Below are 11,335 nucleotides of genomic sequence, written 5' to 3' on the forward strand. Positions count from 1 at the left end.
CCTCAAGATCTTATCATAAGAAGTGCACTTAGGATGGAATTCGTCTTTGGAAAAATACAATCTGTCACAAACTAGCCCCCTGGCCCATCCTAGAGTTTCATGAGTGTCAGTGACAACACACATCATAAGGTGGAAAGAAGGGTGCAGTCATAGAGAAAGAAGACAGTAAGCATAACCATGATAAATGAGAAGTACAATCCTTTCTGCCTCTTCTGCCATTGTATTGGAGGTTAAGAACGAGTCCATCTGGGGACTTCCCTGATGGTCCAGTGGCTAAGACTCTGAGCTCCCAGTGCGGGGGGCCCAGGTTCAATCCCTGGTCATGGAACTGATCCCATATGCCACAACTAAAGATCCTGTATGTCCCAAGTAAAACATCCCACATGTTGCAACTATGACCCTGTGCCTCCGGATAAATTGTTCAGTAGCCAAGTCATGTGTGACTCTTTGTGACTCTTTCACAAATAAACAAAATAAATTTTAAAAAGAAAGAAAAGAGCGTATTGGGACTTCCCTGGTGGTCCAGGGGCTAAGACTCTGAGCTCCCAGTGCAGGGGGCCCAGGTTCGATCCGTGGTCAGGGAGCTAGATCCCACATGCTACAACTAAGACCCAGAGCGCCAAATAAATAAAATTAAAAAAAGAAAGAAAGAAAAGAGCGTATCCATTGGCCTGAAATAGAAAATAAGCATTGTGCATAATTGTGGGCTTGGGTTTCTCATTCGGCCTGTTATTGTAAAGACTATAAAATTCTCTATATTACTTTTGTATTGTGGCTAACATTACCACAAATTTAGCAGCTTAAACAATAACCGTTTATTACTTCAGTTTTGTAAGCCGGGAGTCCAGGGTGAGCAGTCTAGGCAGGTTTGTATTCAAGTTATTACAAGGCTGAAATGAAAATGTCAGTGGCTGGGCTCTAGGGAAGAATCTGCAGAACTCCAGAAATTGTATCTGTTAGAACTCCAGAAATTGTATCTGTTAGGTTGGAAAATCCCATGGGCGGAGGAGCCTGGTAGGCTGCAGTCCATGGGGTCGCAAAGAGTCGGACATGACTGAGAGACTTCACTTTCACTTTTCACATTCATGCACTGGAGAAGGAAATGGCAACCCACTCCAGTATTCTTGCCTGGAGAATCCCAGGGACCGGGGAGCCTGGTGGGCTGCCGTCTGTGGGGTCGCACAGAGTCGGACACGATTGAAGCGTCTTAGCAGCAGCAGCAGCAGCAGGCAGGCAGGTTTCCAAATCTCTTGCTAGGTGCTGCTAGGGGGGTTCTGACCACCAGATGGCGCAAGAACCACAATTCCTGGGGCATGGAAGCGGGAGGAAGGCGGGGGCCTGCGTTCCGGCTCCTTTCGGCCGCCTGGATAGGCTCCTTTCTGCCGCCTGGATAGGCTCCTTTCTGCCGCCTTGATACAGTTTCCAGCAGCATCTGAGAACTTGATAGAAAGTCAGCAGCTCAGGCCCCAAATTCAGACCCACTAAATCAAAATCACTGCAAATGGTGATTGCAGCCATGAAATTAAAAGACGCTTACTCCTTGAAAGAAAAGTTATGACCAACCTAGATAGCATATTGAAAAGCAGAGACATTATTTTGCCAACAAAGGTCCGTCTAGTCAAGGCTATGGTTTTTCCAGTCGTCATGTATGGCTGTGAGAGTTGGACTGTGAAGAAGGCTGAGCGCCGAAGACTTGATGCTTTGGAACTGTGGTGTTGGAGAAGACTCTTGAGAGTCCCTTGGACTGCAAGGAGATCCAACCAGTCCATTCTAAAGGAGATCAACCCTGGGATTTCTTTGGAGGGAATGATGCTGAAGCTGAAACTCCAGTACTTTGGCCACCTCATGCGAAGAGTTGACTCATTGGAAAAGACTCTGATGCTGGGAGGGATTGGGGGCAGGAGAAGAAGGGGACGACAGAGGATGAGATGGCTGGACGGCATCACTGACTCGATGGACGTGAGTCTGAGTGGACTCCGGGAGTTGGTGATGGACAGGGAGGCCTGGCGTGCTGCGATTCATGGGGTCGCAGAGAGTCGGACACGACTGAGCGACTGAACTGAACTGAACTGAAATCAAAATCTGCATTCTGTCAGGCAAATTGTGTTCACATTGAAGTTTGAGAGGCACTCCAGTTCAGTGCTTCTCAACCTCAGCTGCATGTTGAAATCACCCCAGAAGCTTTAAAAACCCTTTGATAGAGAGGTACCACCACCCTCCCCCCACCCCAGGAATTCGGGTTATAACGGTCCTGGGGTCTGGACTGGTGAAGTTCCCTGAGGATGCACAGCCAAGGCTGAGAATTGCTGCAGTGCATTCCACACTCTTAAAAACCCTGGGCATGCAGTGTAATTCACCTGGGTGTAGACGTTGGAGAAGGACATACCCAGCCTTGGGGATCTCCCAGGATGAGGCCCTTGCTTTCAAAGTGCTTCAGAGACCCAGGTCAAACCATCGGCTTCTCAGACAGAAATTCTAACCCCCTGCCCACCACCACCCCCTACTCCCCCCCACCCCCCGCCACCATGCTTGGTGATGATATTCCTGAAGGGTGCTCCCTGATTGATGATGGTGCCTCCTAGTCTCCACCGGGGACTTCTTGAGAGCAGCACGTGTGTCATTTCCCCTCTGCGGAGTGTTTGCTCACTCCACAGAGTGAAGTGAAGCACCCTCCACAATTGCTAAGGTAAGCTGGGCAGATCTCTGTACTGGTGGTGAAACAGGTGAGCCCAACTTCAAGAAAGAAGCTGCCTAGAGGTTAAAGGAACTTGGCAGTGTTAGGATGGACTTCTTGAAATATTTTTTCTTCCCCATTTACATAGAACTTTACAGTCCAGTACACTTTTATGTACATTCTTTCATTTTCACAGTACCCATCTGTGTTAAGTTAGAGTCGATTAACAGTAGTGGAAAACTGAGTGACAGGGGGTTGAACAGATATGCTGAAATTTGTCGAACGAGTCAGAATTAGAAAAAGATGTTGTTTTCCTAACTTCTCTGATTTTCTAAGTGCTATTTCCAGGATGTGGCAATAGCCAGGGACTTCCACGGCAGTCCAGTGGTTAAGACTCCATGCTTCCACTGCAGGGGACACAGGTTCAATCCCTGGTGGGGGAACTAAAATCCTGCATGCCTCTCTGTGTGATTGGAAAAAAAAAAAAGAATTATTGCTGGCTTCAGGATGTGGCAATATCCAACTTCTGACCTCTCTTTCCTCACTGGGAGTGTTTCTGGGGATTTTGTCTTTGTTTTTCCTTCTCCATTCTCCTCCCCCAAGTGGAGGGTTTGTTTTGTCATTCTGGAAGTTTTGATTTATCTCCTACCTGATGTCCACTGATTTATATGACTTCTCATTTTTGATCAATGGTTCACCAGTTATGGAGTAAATTCTTAATGTGTGTTAGCAATAACGATAATGATTTCACTATGTTTCTTGAATACAAAGAACTTATTTCTCATCGTGTCTCTCATGTGTATAGGTCTTATATGTATGGTATCAGTCATTTTTCACATGTATACCATCACCATGCATATGAGAATATAGAATACTTCCAAGACCTCAGAGTGCCCTTGTGCCCTCCCAGTCATTACCCCAAAGAAGCCAGCACTTTCCCAACCTGTAGCACCATGGATTAGCTTTGCCTACAATTAAGGAGACCCCGGTTTGATTCCTGGGTCGGGAAGATCCCCTGGAGGAGGGATAGGCTACCCACTCCAGTATTCTTGGGCTTCCCTTGTGGCTCAGTTGATAAAGAATCTGCCTGCACTGCGGGAGACCTGGGTTTGATCCCTGGGTTGGGAAGATCCCCTGGAGAAGGGAAAGGCTACCTACTCCAGTATTCTGGCCTGGAGAATTCCATGGACTGTATAGTCCATGGGGTTGCAAAGAGTTGGACATGACTGAGCAATTTTCATATATTACAATTAGTTTCCTAAGTAGATAAATTAAGATTTTTAGTTGGAGTTTCAATATCAAATGCTCAAAAATTAATAGAATCAATATATAGAAAAGTAGAAAGATACAGCAGAGCTGAAGTCACCGTGGACCAATTCAACATAATGAAGATTTATACAATTTTCACACAACAGTAGGATACAAATTTTATTGAACATCATATGCATGGAAATGCCTCCATGCTGATGCTTGTACCTATAGTTGGCTCATTTTCATTCTTGTATAGTATTCCATGTCATGACTCTATCACAGTTTATTTGATCATTCTATTGTTGTTGGACATTTGGGTGGTTTCAGGTTTGGGGCTACTATGAATAATGTCAAATGATGTCATCGTCATTCTTATACTGGGTTGGTCAAAAGTTTGTTCGGGTATTCTGTAACATCTTAGGAGAAAACCTGAATGAACTTTTTGGCCAACTCAATACATGCCTTTTAGTGGATATTTGCACTCTTTTTTCTTGGGTGATATGGTGGGTTGAATGGCAGTCTCCCCAAAAGATATATCCACAGCCTACCCCCCCGGACCCCGTGAGTATGACCTTGTTTGGAGAAAGAGTCTTTGCAGATATAATTAAGGATCTCGAGATGAGATTATCTTGGATCATATGTGCGTGCGTGCATAAGTGGTGTCCTACATAAGTTGTGTCCTACTCTTTTCAACCCTGTGGGCTGTAGCCCGCAAGGCTCCTCTGTCCATGGTGTTCTCCAGGCAAGAATACTGGAGTGGGTTGCCATGCCCTCCTCCAGGGGAAATCCTCCAACCCAGGGATTGAACCCACGTCTCTTAAGTTTCTTGCATTGGCAGGCGGGTTCTTTACCACTAGAGCTGCTTAGGAAGCCCCTTGGATCATATGGGTGGGCCCTAAGTCCAATAAATGTCCTCACAATGGACACACATGTGAAGACGGCATCAAAGACTATGTTAATGTAGTTCCAAGCTAAGGACTGCGGGGAGCCCCCGAAAGCTGGAGAAGGCAAGGAGGGATTCTCCCCTGGAGCCTCTGGGGAGAGCTTGGCCTTGCCAACACTTAGGGCTTCCACACCCCAGAAATGAACTCCAAGATAATACGTCTCTGTTGTTGTAAGCCACCAAGTTCATGGTACTGCGTTATAGCAGACCCAGGAAGCTTAGACAGATGGCATTGAAAATGTAAATTTATGTATACCTATGTACATTTGCTTGTCACGTGCACAACACCCAAGTGGAACATTTTAAGGTGTTCTGAGGGCAGACTTTCTCAAGCCAGACTAAGTTTTACCCCCTTTTCTGAGAACAGGTAGTATTTGTTCAATACGCAAGAGTTGAGGTGGGCCCAGCAGGCTTATAGGCATATCTGCAAGCCCACTCATGTGTGTGTGTGTGTGTGTGTGTGTGTGTGTGTGGTTCCCGTTAGCGACGGCTGGCTGGCCTTTGAGCAGCCGCACTTCCCCTGCTTGGGCAGCCAATTCCCCTACCACTGCCCTTCCCTTACTCACCTTTGCAGGGGCAACGCCAGTTTTTTCCTATTAAAATTAGCCATGCTTAAAATTTAACTGTTTTCTTTTTAAACTTTTTTAAGTGTTTTAAAATAAAAAAGCAAAAAAATATGCATCATCCTGATACATAAACAGAAAAAACAACAGTTAGCCATACTAAACCTGTCCTGTTTGGAGGGCTCCCTTCCTCACAAGCCTGACGGTGGAGCAAAATGAAATCGTTCTAGTCCCTCCTCCTTTGGTCTCTCTGCGAGCAAGCATGCATCGTCTTCTCACTTTAAGATCTGTCTAGTATGTGATGTGAAGAAACACCCACAGCACAACAAAACCAACATTTTTTTTTGACAGGACAAGCATGCTAAGATTCTTTTTCTTTTCTTTCTATAAGCACTCAGCAAGTGCTGTATTTATTTATTTATTAGGCTGCACCATAAAATTCATTCATTTATTAGGCTGGATCTTAGTTTCCTGATGGGGGATTGGACCCATGCCCCCTGCATTGGAAGAGTGGAGTCTTAGCCACTGGGTCACCAGGGAAGTCCCCATTCTAGAATTCTTATACTTCTTCTAGCTCTATTTCCCCAGCATCTGGGTTCTAGCATCTCGGATAGTGTGGTTGTTGAAATCATGAACCATATATGCTCATCCAAACACCACCCGTGAACATATAGTAACAGCTGAAATCATGACTGGTATACTCTGTGGCTTAAGCCCAGGCTAAGCACTGTGCTTGTATTATCTCATTAGTTCACTCCAAACCCTTGGAGGTGGATCATAACCCTTTTCACACTTCATAGATGAGGGCTGTAAGCACATTGACCACAGGGACCATGTCTGGCAGTGGCTTAATTTTCATTTTCTAGGAGAACAGCCAACAATGTGTGTGTCCATAGGAAGAGAGAGAGCCTACAAAATCACTGCAGTTTATCAAAAGCCTCCCCTGACATCACTGCTGAAATGAAGCCTTCGATATCTGTAAGTTTTCCTTGAAGATTTCCCAATCTAGGTGAAATACAGAATCGAACGTCTACTGGGCCATATAAGCCCTCCCTCTAACAGTTATTTGATTTACTTATTTATTTATTAAACTGAAGTATAGTTGATTTACAATGTTTCAGGTGTATAGCAGACTGATTCACTCACACGTATTTTTTTTCAGATTCTTTCCCATTAGAGGTTATCACAAGATATTGAATCTAGATCCCCATGCTATGCAGTATGTCCTTGTTGTTTATCTATTTTGCACATGGTAGTATCTGTTAATCACAAATGCCTAATTTGTTCCTCCTCCCCTCCCCTCTTTCTCCCTTGGAAATCATTAGTTGGCTTTTTATGTCCCAAACAACTATTTTCTACAGAAAATGTTATCTTTAGTCTTAGGAAGTCCTTGGCAGAAATGAAACCAAATGGTCAGAAAAAAATGTAATTAGGTTTTTAGAACAGGCCAGAAGGCTTCCCAGGTGGCGCTAGAGGTAAAGAACTCACCTGTCAATGCAGGAGATGTAAGAGATGTGGGTTCGATCCCTGGGTTGGAAAGATCCCCTGGAGGAAGGCACAGCAACCCACTCCTGTATTCTTGCCTGGAGAACTCCATAGAGGAGCCTGGCAGGCTATGGTCCATAGGGCTGCAAAGAGTCAGACACAACTGAAGTGGCTTAGTATGCATCTTTTCTTACACCAGGTCTTGGGTCCCCCTTCTAGTTTTCAGGGTGGGAATAAAGTATATAAAATTAGAAGGTAGAAGGGGAGAATGGATACATGTATATGTATGGCTGAGTCTATCTGCAGTCCACCTGAAGCTATCACAACATTGTTAACTGTCTATTCTCCAATATAAAACAAAGGTTAAAAAAAAAAAGCAAACAGAAAAGAACTCCAAAAACAAATAAATAAAAAGAAACTATCCTAAAAATAATTAGAAGACAGAACAGAAAAATAGGTGCTAGGCAGGAAGTTGGGAGAAGGAAGAAACCCTCGGGAGGCCCAGTCCTTAATGCTCTAGTTGATAAAACGTAAAAAGTCCATCTTCTTCCTTCCTATCTTGTCCTTGTCAAGGTTCTGATTCCTTGGGAACTCAAGGTCCACCAAGCTTCCTCCCAGATAAACCGAAGTTTAAGGGCAGGACATGGTCTTGGAGTGGGCGTCTTTGCTCTGACGACAGCGGCACCAACACGACCCAAGAGGGTGGCAAGACAAAGCAGAAGTGCAAGAGAGAGAATGCTCCAGTGACACAGTGCGGGAAGTCAGGCAGAGGGCGGCTGGGAGGGACTGTCCAGCCTGCCCCACAGACGGCCAGTTAGCGCCTGTCTTGTTAGCACCTGTTTTGTTGAAATGGAGCTCAGTCTAGCCCAAAGGGAGAACTCTCGATATGCAAATAAAGAACTGAAGGGGAGAAGACCAGATAATTTGGGACTCTCCAGGGTGGAGGGTGTGGGAAGGAATTTGTTAAAATGTCACACACTTGGGGGAAGATACCCTGCATATACAGAGGGAGTGGGTGAGATTTGGTAAGAAGTCAAAACTTAACTAGACCCACGTGGATACACTCAGAGAAGAAACCAGAAGTCAAGTTTCATTGGAGTCAGGAAATCCTGAAGTATTTGGGGAACAAAAATATCACTTTATTGCTTATTCTGTGTCAGAAACACACAAGCCTCAGAGCAACTAAGCCAGCTCACTGAAGCCTGTGTTCTCCAGAGCTCAGGCTCTGCAACAAGAGAAACCCAGAAACTGCAACTAGAGAAAGCCTGCACACTGCAACAGAGACCCAGCACAGCCACAAAAATAATATATTTTTTTAATCCACTTTTTTAAAAAAAAGAAACAAGTGATTTTCAACCCACAGTGTTTTTCCAATGGGGAAACACAGGGACTTTCACGTGGGAGCGTCATGTGGGGTGTTCTTAGGTAACCCTGCTCTGTTTGAGATTTCACTTCCATACACCAGCCCTTCCTGTGTTTCCAAGGACATTAGGTGCTAGTGAGTTTCCTTCTCCCCACAGTCCTAACACCAGCCATGAACTTTCCTCAGAGACCTGTCTGCAAAAGCAGAGGTCAGAAAAGATAAAGCCCAGGTCCCCCACATTACTCAACCCCAAAGAGGGAATCTGGGTCAAGCTCAGTGTTTTCTGAAGACAGTGATCTTGGGCAGGAAGAGAGGCTGAGTTCCGGGACCAGATGCACCAGGGGAGGGGAGGGACATTTTGATGCCAGGTGTCTTGGGGTGGGTGATCACATCACATGCTGGGGACTCCCCGGGCCAGCCCGAAGCTGTTTGTCAGCTGCCCACTGGACTTCCCCATTAGGAGCTTCCATAGGCATCACCAACAAGTTGTCCTAAATAGAATTCTTGATGTTTTTCTGCAAAGCCTTTTCTTATTTTGGTCATCCTCTGCCCCTCAGTTGTTAAACCACAGGCTGATCCCCACTTCTAAATATGAAACAAGGGTAATGCACGTTTGAGGAAAGCCTGTAACATGAAAAGCCAAGAGACTCTTAGAGAAGAGCAAAGTGGGAAGATTTACCATCCCAGATATCAAGACTAGTTGTAAAACTACACATGTGTATATATATATACACATATGCATATATATATGTTTAGTATTTGTGTGTGTGTTTATATATATGATAATTAGGTAGATATAATTAAGATAGTGTGTTTCTTGCACAGGGATATACAATGGACCAATGAAGTGCTCGTGGATGGATAGATGGACAGATGGGGATGGGTGGATAGATAGGCACTTGCTGTGTGACAGAGAGGAACACAAAAACACGTAAAAGAGTATTCACAGCAGTGCTATTTAAAAATACATGTTTATTTATTTGGCTGCACCAGGTCTTAGTTGCAGCATGGGAACTCTTAGTTATGGCATGTGGGATCTAGTTCCCTGGCCAGGGATTGAACCCCCAGGCCTCCTGCATGGGGAGCATGGAGTCTGAGCCATTGGACCATGAGGGAAGTCCCAGTAGCACTATTTTTAATAGTCCAAACTGGGAAGCCCAGAGACACAGTTTCAATCCCTGGGTCGTAAAGATCCCCTGGAGGAGGGCATGGCAACCCACTATAGTATTCTTGCTTGGAGAGAAGGAGAATAATATTCTTCCTATGGACAGAGGAGACTGGCTAGCTAAGCTCTTGGCCCACAGGCTTGCAAGGAGTTGGATACTACTGAAGTGACTTAGCGCGCGCGCGCACACACACACACACACACACACACATACACACACACACTGGGAAGCCCTCAAATACCCATCAACATAATCAATAAGTAAGTAGTAGTATTTATCTCCAACTTATTTCATCAGTGGAATACTGTACATTAGTAAAAATGAACAAATTTCAGCCATACACACTAAAGTAGATGATTTGCAAACAAAATGTTAAAAGGAAAAAGCCAAACACAAAAGTCTTTGAAGTGTGCAATTCTATTTATATGACATTCAAAAACAGGCAAAACTAAATGAGGGTTTTGGAGAATATGTGCTCAGGTAATAAAACAGCAAAGAAAAACAAAAGGAAGGAATTAACGTAGAAATAAGGGCATATTTATCTTTGGAGGGGGGAGAGATTTGGCTGGGAAGCACTTCGCAGGCTCCAGCACCTCACTCCTGAAAATGCAAAATCTGGGCACAGGGCAGTCCTTACACGACAGGGGTGAGATTGGGCTGGGGGAATAACATGGTTTTTCTTGACCTGGGTGGTGGGTCCATGGGAGTTTCCTTTATAATTATATATTAAGTCATTTATATTTTATGCCATTTCTTGTGTGTAATATCTGTCACAGAAAGCTTTTTAAAAACGTAAAATACCAAAGGAAAAACATCTAGGAAAAGATTTAAAAGAACTTTACATGAAACATTATTATTATTTTGGACACTCCGCATGGCATGCAAGATCTAAGTGTCCCGATCAGGGATTGAACTCACCCCTCTACAGTGGAAGCATGAAGTCTGAACCACTGGGCCGCAGGGAAGTCCCAAGAACCATTATGTTTCAAAAGTACCTTAACATATGGTAAAACATATTGTGTTTGCAGAACAATGTGAATGAAAATGATACTGAACTGTACACTTTAAAAAGACTGACAGTAACTTTTATGTGCATTTTGCCACGACTTAAAAAAAAAGAACCTAAACACTCAGAGAGGGACATTAAGACATACCTAAATACATTCAGTGTAACCCTGTGTGAAAATTTTGGAAAACTCAGTGTTGTAAAAATATCAGTTGTTGGTTAGAGCATAACAATTAAACTCCCATTGCTGATTTTTCCCCCTTGGAATCTGACAAGCCAACGCTGGTAGAAGAAGGACCAGATAGAAAGACTTGCTTCACCACATATCAAGACTTACTTTAAAGGTGAAGCAATTGAGGGAATACCTCATAGATTCAGAGTCAGGCAGATCCACAGAACCAGCCTGGGCATTTAGAGGCAGAGCCGCGGAGGTGAGGCACAGATGGCCAGGCAATCGGAGGGATGCTGGCTACCCACAAGATACCCAAGAAGCAGATCCAGGAACAGTCAGGGCAGCTCAGCTGCTCCTCAGAGCAGAGAGCTGGAAACAACCCAGGGTCTATGGACAGGAAAACTGGATAAATATATTGTGGTGTTAATTCCACAAGGGACCCTTGTGCAGCAGCAAAAACGGATAAAGTATAACTACTTCCCCTGGAGGAATCTTAGAAATAAAGCTGAGGGAGAAGTGCTAGTCATAGAAGATGACACGCAGATGGTTGGATGGCATCACCAATTCAATGGACCTGACCTTGAGCAAACTCCAAGAGATAGTGAGGGACAGGGAAGCCTGGCATGCTGCAGTCCATGGGTTCGAGAAGAGTCACGATTTGGTGACTGAACAAAGAATGTTCCATTTTATAAAGCTCAAAATCGAATAAAGC

Source organism: Budorcas taxicolor, chromosome 18 (genome assembly GCF_023091745.1).
Source record: "Budorcas taxicolor isolate Tak-1 chromosome 18, Takin1.1, whole genome shotgun sequence".
NCBI lineage: Eukaryota > Metazoa > Chordata > Mammalia > Artiodactyla > Bovidae > Budorcas > Budorcas taxicolor.